Raw genomic sequence first — 14,287 nt, 5'->3', positions numbered from 1 at the left:
AAAATATATTTAGATATATTTAAATATTATTATATGTCAACGTATTTAATTTTATTCTTATCATGTATTTTTAAAATAAATTTAGAAATAGTATATATTATTATTAAAATAAAAATTATTTTAAATAAATTAAAATAAAATATTAAAAATAATTAAAAATTTAATTTATATTTTAATATAAAAAATTATTAAAATATTATTATAATTTATCTAAAAAATATTTTATATTTTATATATATGCGTGTCTCAGTATCTTATAAGATTTTAAAATTTGTATGTAAGTGTGTCTTATTTTATGTTGTATTCTGAGTTCGTATCAGTGTTTGTGTATAATAGATTTTAATTCAATTTAAAAAATATAAAAATAATATTCATGTACCAAAATTAGCTACTAAAATCAAACACTAAATATTTATGTATATAATTTAATTTATTTTTAATATATATTTATATTTCAATATATATTTTATACTAATGATTGATTTTGGTATATACATAGCATAGTTAATTTAAATAATTTAATTATAATAAAATATATTTTAATATAATTTTTTAAAAAATTTAATTTTAATATTATAAAATATTTTATATAATAATTTAATTAATTTTATTTTCTTAAATAATTATTATACTATTAATATAAAAAATAATTATTTTTAATAGTATAAATTATATAATTAGAAGTAGGTGTAAAATTTATCTTAAAAATAGTAAATACACAAAAATTAAGAATCGTCCTCACAAATATTTAAACGCCTTATTTTCAAATTGAAAAAATAGACAAAAATACACACAAATTTTTATACAATAGATAGATGTACATCTTAATTTTTTAATGAGTCATTTATATACATTAATATGAAAATTCGTTGTCATTTCTAACTTTTGGTCATCTCAATAATTTTTCCGGCAGTGATGAAGACCAGATAGCACGTTATTGTATGATGTGGCCGTTTTAGATGTCATAATAAAAAATAAAATTATTAAATTTATTAAAATAAAATTATTCTCACGATCACTTCTTATTTTTCATTCCTCAGCTCTCACCTCCATCACCGCAACTATCACCCTCATACCTCCATCTCCAACTCCACGACCTTAACTTCATACTCCTTCTCTCTCTATCTCTGTCTCTTCGGATCTGTTGCTCCATTTTTTTCATTTTTTTAGATTTTGATGTCTTTCTTTTCTCAAACTTCTTTTTATTATGAGAAAAATTGAATGTTATTATTATAATTGTTATTGTTAGAATTAAAGAATGTGATGATACTAATAAAATTGTAGTGACAGAAGATAGAGATGACATAAGAATGGAATAGGATGAAATTGATATATTAGAGATTCGAAAGGGCAGGTGACAACAATGAAAAGTTGGAAATTTATGAAGGAAACATGACTAGAGTGACACTAGAAGGATGGGATTGAGTTTTGAGCTGATAGTCGTAAAAAGTGGTATTGATCCCATGATATTGGGTGTTTGTTCGAAAATGATACCCGGTGGCGATAACAAAAAAGTGAGGATGAGACTAAAAATAAAAGAATAACAGTAAAAATAATTTTATTTTAATAAATTTAATAATTTTTTTATTGTGTCATCCAAAATGATTATATCACATAATAATGTACCACCTAACCTTTATCACCACCGAAAAAATTACATAATAAATATTTTTATTTCATATGCAGAGTGTGTTTAATTAAATAAGATATATTTCAAATTAAACAAATTTAGTCTCACATTTTTAGTCTTAATTTCTGCGTCAAACGCAATTCTTTAAGTTTGGATGACAATAAACCAACTCCAAAACAAAAACACTAAAAAATTCTTCATTCATCTCTTTTTTTTTTTGGTCTATTTATTATCTTTTATTTTTATTATTTAAATTCTGATTTAACTAAATTAAATCAACTATAATTTAATAACTTAACTAAATTAAATTTAAGTGATATGAAATATTATTTTTATCATTTAAGTTTTGATTTTGTTATAATTTTATATATTTATTTAATTATTATTAAGTTAAAAGACTTGACTAATAATTTAACAGTTGAACTACTAATTTAATAACACAATTACTTGATCAGATTAATTGTCAGTTCATAACTATGACTAATTTTAATAAATAAATAATATTTTTTTATTAAAAAAAACAGCATAATCATAACTATTGGCATAATAAAGTAAATTTTTTTATTGAAAATATATAAATAGGATAATCCGGAGAATAAATAAATCACATTCACATCTAAAAATCAACCCTTTTAATACAATGCCCTGAAGCAAATTTCATCCACTAATCACTCACACAAATGCAAAGACAGTTAAATACCAGAATTAATAGGAACAAATATTGCAAGTAAAATTTGTCGATGAAAAATAGATAGAATTGAATAAGAATTTAGATAATAATAAAAATAATATAATAAAATAATAAAATTATAATCTCTCAAAATATAAAAGAAGCCTATTATGATAATTTTTTATATATTTCGAAAAGAAAAAAGGATAAACGTATACACGAATTTTTATATGGTAAATAGATATATATTTTAATTTTTTAATGAATCATATCATTAATATTTATACACAAATTTTATTGTCATTTTTATCTTTCTGTAGTTGGAATAAGTTGTGTTGTTGACTTGTCCATACTTTAATAAGTCCCTTATTTATTTTATGTTTCTGATTTTATCAATTATATTGTTTGCTATTGATAGTGGGAGATGTACTCAATTTGAGTTTGAATTAAACATTTAGGCTTTTTTTTTTTTTTTCCCATTTGCATTTTGTTCTACTAGGTCCCTCAGTTTAAGTCTCTATTAGGTTGTTGAATGAAGGCTTTGGTATTTTACTGTTGTTATTTACAAGATTGTGTTGTTAACTTCTTGTTCATACTTGATAAAAGACTCTTATTTTTATATATATATTTCTGATTTTATTAATTATTTGCTATTGGTGGTGGAATATTATCAATTTGAACTTGAAATTTAAATCAATTTTAAGGTTGTTTTTTATATAATCTTCATTTGTCAGGTACATATAACTGGGTCAACATCAATATTGTTATAAGTGATTATAAAAGAAACAGATTAATAGAGAAAAGATTTGGAACATGGTTTATATATAAGAGAGGAAAACTCTTATATATCAATGATGATGCATGAACTAACTATTGGTGCAAGTGTTGTTTTGATATTGTGTTCTTTTCCTCTTATTGTGTTTATATGACTAGATTTAAACGTGCTATAATAGAAACTTAACAAAGGGTTATGAATATTGAGAGTCAAGATAAATTTTTCAAGAAATTGAGTTATCACAAAATGATTTTTTTATAGAAATCTTTAAAAAAAAAAAATACTTAAGACGAGTTTATAGTATAGATTTTGGAGCCTATCCTACCAAATTTTTGGTCATATTACACTATAGTTGAGTTCTCTAATACAAATAGAGAAATATGAAAAGATGATTGTTGAATTAAAGATAGGTGTAACAAAAGAAAAGATAAAGAGATAAACAATGAAGAATGTTTTTATAACTTTTTCAATGAGAGAGGTGGTTTGCCATTCGACATATTGTTTGGAAGTGCATCAACTTCATCACATACAAGGTCATCTTCTTTCAACAATCATAATAACCTGCAAAGATAACTATAATAAATCCAAATCAACTCAAACATAAATACTAAGATAGGAGTCTATTATGTATACTGGTGGTTTAACAGGCACGAATTCAGCCGTTTTTTTTTTATTGGATTTAAAGTTGATTAATTTACTAATAATTTTTTAAATTTTAAATTTGAATAATATAAAAATAATAATATAGATTTGTCAATGATAATATAATGATAAACTAAAATAAATATATATCATCTATCTACAAACAATGATAATATAAAAATATTTTAATTAAAATAAACGAACATACATCACCTATCTACAAATAACATAATCCAAAATAGTTATCGCAATAGTATTTTATCTTTTTTTTATCTAACTTAAAGTAAAAAAAAATAAATGTAAAAACACGATTGTTTACAAAAGGAGCTATATTCAAAGGTCATGTATATTTATTTTTATTTAGAGACCTTTTTTTTAATAGTAAGCCAAAGTACGGATCTATATTGAAAAATCTTTCATATGCCTATAAAGAAGAGAAATAAGAGTAAATAGCCAAATTGGTCCCCGAAAGATAGCCCATTCTTCAAACGAGTCCCCGTAAAAAAAAGATAATAAAATTTGTCCCCGAAAAATTTAAAATTGGTAACGTTAGTCCTTCCGTCAGTTGGATGATGACGTGTCACGTTAAGTGTCACGTGGCATATGATGACGTGGAGGGCTAATGCCACGTGTCACAATATGATTGGTTGACATGTCAGATCGGTGACACGTGGCATCTGACGGAAGGACTAACGTTACCAATTTTAAATTTTTCGGGGACAAATTTTATTATCTTTTTCTTACGGGGACTCGTTTGAAGAATGGGCTATCTTTCGGGGACCAATTTGACTATTTACTCAGAGAAATAATTATGTCTTTTTTTGAGGATTATAGATCAAACTATAAGTAAAAACGTAAATAAACTTAAATTAATTTTTGAATTTCTACCGAGTAAAAATCTTTTACAATTCCTCATACATCTCCTTATTAATAAATTCTTGAACCTTGAAAAATTATAAAATTTAAAAATCAATAAATATATCATATGCCAATACAAATTTCATTATATTTGAATGACAATTTAACAAAAAAATAATAAAACCTGTAAAATTAAAATTTTTTGTTTGGTATTGGATTTCCTACACATGCACAATAAAAGAAGCTATTAAATCCTCTGTAGAGCATTCAAATTTATTTTTATCCGATATTACCTCTATTTTGTGTGGTTTCTTAATCTAATGATAAGTACTTACAATTTTGTTCTTTACTAACATGAGTTGGTTTTGCTCTTGTGAGTTTGTGGCTGGAAAAAGAAAAAAATTTAATTTATTATCAATGGTATAAAATTATTTTTTACAACTTTCTTAAACATAGGAAACATAATCTCCGTTGCAATCTCAAAGCAACCTTTTAATATTTTAGGCATAAAATTTTTCTTTTTATATAATAGAAGGAGAAGATAGAAAGAAAATAAATAATAGGCATATCTATAACATTCTGATTACTATGATTGTATTACCTTGTATATTTTTGGAACAGTATTATCTTGTATGTTTTGAAAAGTTTGAGTAATAGTGATAGTTGTAAGAACCGTAACTAATCAACCGGTTAATTAAGTGATTATATTGTCCGAAATAGGTTCCAAAAAGTTAGAGAGAGAATTTAAGGATTTAAAGGTCATTTTTGGACTCAGTAGGTTTTTCTGAGTCAAAAAACGTGCTTTCTGCGAAAAACCGTGCAAAATCACGAACCGAAGGTTGAGCCAGTTCAAGTCTGCCCGGTATCGCACGAGAAAAAGTGAAAAACCATCAAAAACCTTAGAAAAACATTAGAAATGGAAAACCAGGCGTTAATTTTAAAGGTTTGTCCCGAAATTGGGCCAAACGAGCTAAAAACACTAACGGGTTGGACCGGGCCTAAGTTGAGCCCAAGCCCAACATATATAAGGGTTCATAAGTGAACCCACCAGCCACTAAACACAACAACACACAGCAGAAAATAGAAAGGGGAGAAGGGAAAGGAGAAGCACTATTCACCATCTTCTTCCAAAGCTCATATCTTGAGCTAGAGAGCTCCGATCGCCGCACCGTTTGCGGCTACGCATTCCTCGTGAAGAGCTCTACAAAATCCATACAAGAAACTGGAGAGGTAACCATGAAATCATTTTTATTCTTCTCTCAAAAATTTCGGTTCCTAGGGCTTTGGGGTTAAATGAGTTTTTGTGATTTTGGATGTTTAGGTTTGCTCTAAGCCTTGCTTAGCCTTGAGTTTTGACATTCAAATCTGTTGGAAGAGGTAAGAACTATTAAATCCTTGTGAATTTATGTTTAATTGGAACCCTAGATTGATTTGAAGTGATTTGTATGCATATAGTTTGATTATTGTGGCTTTGGGAGCTTTTGGAACTTAATTGTGCTTATTGGAGTGGAATTGAAAGCTTGGATTGTGTTGGAAAGCATAGCTTATACTCATTTGGGTTTTGGTACATAAAGAGAATCGGCCAAGGTATGGTTTCGGTTTCCTCTATGTAGTATGTAATATTCATGGACACTTAGGCTAGTGACCCATAGGATAGGTTTGAATTATAATAGTTGATGAGTTGTTTAAAATGTTAATGTATGATTATTTACGATGGTGTGATGATTATTGAGGTGAAAGTATGATGATTGCTAATGTTAAGATATATGTGAAATTAATGTTAATGATATGGTTATATGGTTTGAAGAGTTGAATGGGGATTAGTTGTGGTATTGCATGATTGGTATTGATGGTTGGAGAATGGTGAAATGTGATGAAAAGATGTGGTAAGTGATAAATTTTTGACCCAAGAGGGTAGTTGTGCTGTAAATGGGAGGTTGATGTTATTTTGGTTGGAGGTGGTTTGAGAATTGTGAATATTTGGTAAATTGTGGCTTTTGGTAAAATGGAATTTTTTGTGAACTTTTCTTGATCATAACTTTTGCCTTGGTTTTTGAAACTAATTGAAATTTATTTAGAATTAAAGATCTTTGAAAACCCTTTAAATCGATATAAATTTTGTGAAATTTGGAATTTTATAGAGGAAGTTATGATCATTCAAAATTTGTGTTAAAAATATGAAATTCTGCAAAGTTGCATAATTTCATGATTACTGATATGTGCGGACACACACCCTGCGAGAATTTTGACCTGTGCGGACGCACACACCTGTGCGCATGCACAGGCAGGGAAGTGTGTTCTGTTTGCAGTGCTAGCACAGCTTGTGCGCGCACATATCTAAGGAAAAATTTCAACCTGTGCAGACGCACACGTCGGGAAGGCCAGTCTATTAGGGGCGCTGGCACAGGTTGTGCGAGTGAACAGACTCTGTAAGTTTTGCCACCTGTGCGTACGCATACATTTTAAAAATTTCCTGGGCGTGCGCACACACAGACCCCTGTGCGGCCGCACATATCCTGTTTCTCAAATTTTTCTTGTTTTTCAACCATTCTACCTTTCCAACAAGGTTGTAAGCTTCTATAACACCATTTAAGACTTTTGGGCCTAGTTTTGAGTATTAGAACATGGGATATAACTTAAGGGTTCTAGTACATGATTTTATGATGAATTAGAAAAAGGAGGCCTAGATTTCTGGCGTGTTGAGAATGGTTTGACGTTAGGTGAATGATGATTGATATATGAGATGGGGAATGATAAACTTTTGATATTTGGAAACTGAGTTATGAATGGACAGTGGTTGAGATGAGTCGAGAACTCGGATTGAGATGATGGATCTCTGTATACTGAAAATATTTTTTTGAAAACCACTGAAATAATGTTTTTACTGAGATTATGAGACGCTATGCGTCTAGCAGGAACGGTGGTTAATCCCTCCTGTCGAGGCAGCGGCAGCGGCGTAAGGACGGTGGTTAATCCCGCTTACGTTGAGATGTGAGGTCTGAGGCAAGAGTATCCCGCTCGCATCCCTTCGGATCTATAGAGCGTGCAGGCGCCGGTACCTAGATAGTGATACCGAGCGCTATATCTCGGGGGTTCCCATATGAGAAATCCGAAGGGCGACGTCTCCATGGAGATATGTCGGGTTGGCAGTTGAACCGACAATGTGATATCACAGCCAGTAGGGCAGGCATTCATCATATGCATTTCTATCTGTTTGTTTGCTTTGCCGACTTGTAATTATATGCCTAATTGAATAACATGCCTATTTGCTTACTTGATCTACTTGCCTTGTATGCTTTTACTTGTGAATTATTTGCATTGTTATTAATTGTGCTTTCTACTGGGATTGAGGAGGTTCAGAAGGTGGTGGCGATGGGATCGCATGGAGGATAGGTTGGTGAAGGCTGTGGGACAGCGGTGTTTGGTTAGAGTAGAAATCCCTTAAGATAGATTACCCGATTTATTTATGATAAGATTTATATTATGCTTATTTGTTTAGAATGCTTAAGTTTGAATCTTGTGATGGATATGGAGCTTAGGATTGCCTTTGGCGTTCCGGGGTCTTATATCCTAAATCACTGGGCACTGTTACCATATTGAGAATCCCCGGTTCTCATACCATATCTTTGTTGTGTTTTTCAGATGCAGGTCGCAATCCACCTCGGTGAGTTGCTTTGGATGGTGATAGAAGCGGAGGATCTTGGATTCTTTTGGAGTCCTTTTGGTTTATCTTGTTTATACATCTCTCTTTTGTATTTTGTTTAGCCTAAAGGCTTATATTTGAGAGAACAAAACTTGTATAAGTTGTTTTCACTGTATGGTTCTGTATACCTGTATATGGCTAGCCGGCTTAAACTTCGCGAGTCGAGGCTAGTTTCCTATGATATTATACGCTTATATTTTGTTGTATCTTATCTGTTTCTTGTGCCTTAAGCTGGTAGCTTCGTTAGTACGGTTTGCGCTTTTGAAATCCTGTTTTTTGAGCTATATCTTTCATCAGGCTTCTAGATTATACTATTCTTTATATATATATATATATATATATATATATATATTATGTATGAGTTTAGAACTGTCATAATCTCTGATTAATCTTTATTTTACAATGCGAGGTAAAGTTTAGGCTAATTAGGGTGTTACACTAGTGCAGGTCAAGAAAAGCAAGACTCTTTTAGTATAAATCATGGTATAAATAGGAAGTCATTGCTTTCAAAAGAATGAGGTGTAATACATATTTCTCATCATTCTAATTTTGCTTTAGTGTATTTTCTTCTTTACTAAGTTGTCCTAAATTTTTCTTAGTTTTCACTATCTAGCTCGTATACATTATCATCATGTCCCTGATTTCTGTTCATCTTTTTTCTTGAAAATTATATGTTTCAATTCTCTTGAGATAGACTGCGTTATTTATATGCTAGTCAAATAATCCCTATCATATGCTAGATAAATAATATTATAAAAGACAAAATTAATATTTTTTTACCAAAAGTTATGCGTGAAATTTTTTTTTGTAATTATTAGTTAAATAAGTATCTACAAAATTAGCTTTGGATTATGTTAGTAGGATTAAAATAATATTAAAAAATTGAAAAGTAAAAAAATACATAATAGCATATAGGTGTCACGTTTTTGGAGCCTCTTTTATGCTTTCATGAGGATAATATCCGTTTCATGTTGCATTTGTTGGCACGTTGATTTCATGTCACCTAGTGTACCTACCTGCTCATACAACTTTTGTGGATAAATCTTTTATATATGTCCCATAATATATATTACTCGCTCTTCACGCATTCAAAGTCTATTATAAACTGTTGTCTAATATTCCATTATTTTTTCATTCATTTTTGCTATTTTCATTGTTTTCAACAACTATTATTGTTCCATACCAATCATTCTTATGTGCTGCCTCTTTTAAAGTCATTTTAGATTAAAATGTATTAATATGTAAAAAAATTCAAATGAGCCAAGGGCTCATCAAAATTACCCATATCCGCCAATTCAAAAATTGAGACAATATTCAACCAGAACGTATTTTTATGTAATTCGAAACAATAGGTTTCAAACTAGATATGTATGTAATTCGAATTGATTGAATTCGAATTACTCCAACTCACTAAACCCACGTAATTCGAATCAATTCGTTTCGAATTACTACCATGCAGAGTCATACGTAATTCGAATCAATAAGATTCAAACTAGCTAAGGGTAAATCGAATGATATCAATTCGAATTACTAAGAAATTTTGACGAATGACATTTTTCGAGACTAAATGATTCGAATTACTACTCCTTTGTAATTCGAATTGATTGGATTCGAATTATGTTTATATGGTGCGAATCAAGTTGTTTCGAATTAGTGTGGAGTGGAGCTCTATATATATGCAGCGAACTCATGGAGCTGTGAACAAAGAAGTGAGATGGCTAGTGAGGATAGTTTTCTAGTGCTAGTACACCATAGAGGATCGGTTAAGAGAAAAACTCGCTCTGGCGTGAAGTTCACTGATAAGGATCCTCTATGTATTGTTGTGAGTCCCACCACCAGCTACGATGCTCTCGTTAGCTCCGTGCTTGTCAAGCTTGGTGTGGAAGGAGTGAAAAGGGTTAAGAAGTTTTACTATCGCATTCCAACCACTGTTCTCCATGATACGGTGAAGTATGATTGTTTCACCATTGGGAGTGACGAGGACTTGCAGGTCATGTTTCTTTCTCGTAGGCAGTTTCCCGAGGTGAGGACACCAGAGCTGTTGGCAAAGTTCGGTGACGTGGTATCAAGCTCGGGTGGGTCGAACCGCAATGCCAACACTATAGCCACGGTGGCCGGTTCAAGCTCGAGACCTGCGGTTGCTTCCTCCTCCATTCCAGTGTATGTGCCAGTGGTCCAGCCTGCCGCCTCCCCATCGTTTGCTGTTGATCTTAGCGGCAATGTTGGAGACCAGGTTGGATATGGGGAACATCTTCCGACCGACGTACGGTGTCCTACACCGGCTGGAGTGGGAGAGGGCTTGTTTGATGAGGCAGATGACGATGATCTCGAGCCGGATCTTATCGCCGATGAAAGCGGCGATGATGTTGGAGCGAGCGATCCGATAAGGGCTACTGGTGGAACTAGTTCTGGCACACAGCAGTATCCACCCCATTTTTCATCTTTGGACCTGGAAGCCATGAGACAGGATGAATATCCTGAGCAGCTTGCTGGATTTGGTGCTCGGGATACGGAAGGGTCCGCCAGTATGACAGAGTTCCAGGTTGGTCAACAATTTCAGGACAAAGATGAGGCGCTGTTGAGTGTGAAGACGTACAGCATCCGCCGAGGGGTACAGTACAAGGTAGTCGAGTCTGACTATCGAAGGTACGTGGGAAAGTGTTCAGAGTTTGGGAATGGGTGCACATGGTTGATTCGGTTGAGTCTCCGGCAACGTAAGGGTATCTGGGAAGTCAAGCGGTACAACGGACCGCACACCTGTCTCGCCACCTCCATCTCCAGCGACCATAGGAGTTTGGACTACCATGTGATAGCGACGTTCATTATGCCAATGGTTAGGGCTGACGCATCCGTCAACATCAAGGTGCTTCTGAATGCCACGGCAGCTCACTTTGGATTCAGGCCTACGTATAGGAGGGTGTGGATGGCGAAGCAGAAGGCTGTTGCAATCATCTATGGGGACTGGGATGAGTCGTACAACGAGCTCCCTCGGTGGGTGTTAGGAGTTCAGTTGACGATGCCTGGTACTGTAGCCGTCCTCAAGACTTGCCCTGTTATAGTTGGGGGACAGGAGGACGAGTCTCGGGCTTATTTTCATAGATTGTTTTGGACTTTTCCCCCTTGTATCGAGGCATTTCGTCATTGTAAGCCGTTGGTGAGTATTGACGGCACCCATCTATATGGCAAGTATGGGGGAACGTTGCTTGTGGCAATTGCACAGGACGGGAATTCTAACATACTCCCTGTGGCATTCGCACTGGTTGAGGGTGAGAATGCTGAGTCTTGGTCCTTCTTTCTCACCCACCTCCGTCAGCACGTGACACCTCAGCCGGGATTGTTGGTTATTTCAGATAGGCATAACGGCATCAAGGCGCCCGATGGGGGATGGCTACCCCCAGCTGCATACCGGGCATTCTGCATTCGACATGTTGCAGCGAATTTCGCCCTCACCTTCAAGGGCAAAGATGCCCGCAGGCTTCTTGTGAACGCCGCATATGCGAAGACGGAGGTAGAGTTTGATTACTGGTTCGACATTATGCGGTCCGAGAACCCGCCAATGTGTGACTGGGCGAACCGAATTGAGTACTCCTTGTGGACACAGTACTGTGATGAAGGTCGGAGATTCGGGCACATGACGACCAATATTTCTGAGTGTGTGAATTCTATCCTGAAGGGGGTAAGGAACCTCCCCGTGTGCTCGCTGGTCAAGGCCACATATGGAAGGCTTGCGGAACTATTTGTCCGTAAGGGTTCGGAGGCCCAGGCTCAGATGGCAACCGGACAACAATTTAGCCAGTACCTGGTCAAGTGTATCGAGGCAAACCTGAAGACGGCCAGGTGCTTCACGGTGACTGTTTATGATAGGGATAACTCGGAGTACACCGTGGCTGAAACGACTCCTACAGGTTCGTTCTCTCTTGGTACGTACAGGGTCTCACTAGGGTCTCAGACTTGTGTTTGTGGATACTTCCAGGCACTTCATTACCCGTGTCCTCACGCACTGGCATGCTGTGCGTACTCACGACTAACTTGGCAGCCTTACGTCCACGAAGTTTATCGCATGAGTTCTGTTTTCGGTGTCTATCAGATGGGATTCACACCTCCCATTCCGGAGGGATTCTGGCCCCCATATGCCGGGTCCACCGTTATACCGGATCCGAACATGAGGCGTGCGAGGGAGGGTCGGCCGAGGTCTACTCGTATACGAACCAACATGGATGATGCAGATCCGAACCGCCCAAAGAGATGTAGCCTCTGCAGGCAACCAGGACATACTCGGCGAAGTTGTCCGCAGGCCGGACGACCCACAGTCACGGAGGGTAATAACTAGGAATGTTAGTTTCAATGTTTTTGTTTCTATTTACCATCATCACATGTATGTTATTTAACGGATCAACCAATGATTAGTAATGTTTGTCCGTATGTTTTTATTTCTATTACCATCAGCACATGCATGTTATTTAACTTAGCAACCAATGAACTTCGTGAAACTAAGTAATTTATTCTACAATTCCAAAAAGTTTTTTTTCGTACGATACATATCTTTCAATTGTGGTTCTTGTTATGGCTTTACGTTACATAACCAAACTACACCTTATCTCTAGGTGTCTGATAAAACACTAAATAACAAGAAAGTAACTACCGGGTGCACAAATACATAAAGGAAGCCATACATAACATTAATAACCAAGTAAAAATACACAAGCTGACTACATGGCAAGAACAAATACACGTAGAACCCAGAATCATCGGAATAGGTGTGAACCAGTGAAACAACGGCGCGGAACCCGTGTCCTATGTCCTCTCCGGATCAGTGGCTCCTCATCCTCAATCGAGTCGGAATCGTCCTCCGGAACATCCACTGTAGGCGGCCTAGGGGGAACATGTACTGGTCTGGATGACGACGGGCCGGCAACTGAGTGTGACCCCAGAGTATGTGCGGATGTCGGCGTCCCACCCAAGGCAAAAGTCTGCACAGGAGGCACCGTGGCAGGCTCGTTCAGATCTACATCTAAATGTGCCTATGTCCCTGTCGTCTGATGCCGCCCTCGTGAAGCATCATCCTCCTGCATGATGGTACGGATATCCTCAAGGAAATGTGGTCCACCGAACTCCGCCACTAAACCGTCACTAGCAATGAAGTCTGGAAACATAGAGTTCGGACTGACCCATGGAGTACTGTCCTGAAGTGCCTGATCATCACCGGGGACACCAACGAAATAATCTCCAAGTGGTCCACATCCAAGCCCAGCATCAGTGTGCGTCGACGGATCTCCCATACCAGATCCATACCACTCACCATCATGCCCCCCCCTGCTGGGGCCTGTCAACCCCGACACCCTCACCTCGTCCAGCTGCATCTCTCACAGGGTGGTGGATATCATCTCTAGCATCAACCCCCCTCCTCCTACGTCCACCACCACGTCGTCTCCCTCGACCCCTACCTGCGTCCTCAACCTCATCCATGGCATCATCGAGCCAGGCATGCTCTCGCTGGCTACGACGTGTGCCGACTCGAGCTCGCCTCTCAACACGACGTCTGTCAGGAACATCGTGGACTAGGTCCATCTCAGGAACTCGGCCTGGACCCCTCTGAGTCGCCTCACCCGGAATAGGAAGACCTCGTGGATCACCCAAGTACATCTCTGGCGACAGGAATCTCTTTCCATGCTGATGCCACCATGTCAAGAACTCATGCGAGGGGCCGGGGTCGGCCACAACGTCGAACTGTAAAATGTGATCCGCACGCTCCTGCCAGTGAAGATGCCAATTAGCTAGCTGCGCCGGGAACCAACGGTCACCTCCTCTCCCGTCCTTCGACATCAAGAAGTCTATGTTCAGGGTGGGGCGCGGTTGGGGCTGTACGCCGCCAAACTGCGGTAGCACTCTATCAACCTGATGCCACTCAACAACCGCAAAATATATCAAGGATGTCATACACCGCCATAACATCGTATGCCGAGGCTCCAATACCTCCGGATGGACAACCTGGATGACGTCGAGTGCGCT

The sequence above is a fragment of the Arachis ipaensis genome, chromosome B9 (assembly GCF_059453495.1).
Source record: "Arachis ipaensis isolate K30076 ecotype BB chromosome B9, ASM5945349v1, whole genome shotgun sequence".
Lineage (NCBI taxonomy): Eukaryota > Viridiplantae > Streptophyta > Magnoliopsida > Fabales > Fabaceae > Arachis > Arachis ipaensis.
The sequence above is the reverse complement of the archived record's forward strand: the minus strand, read 5'-3'. Positions refer to the sequence as shown.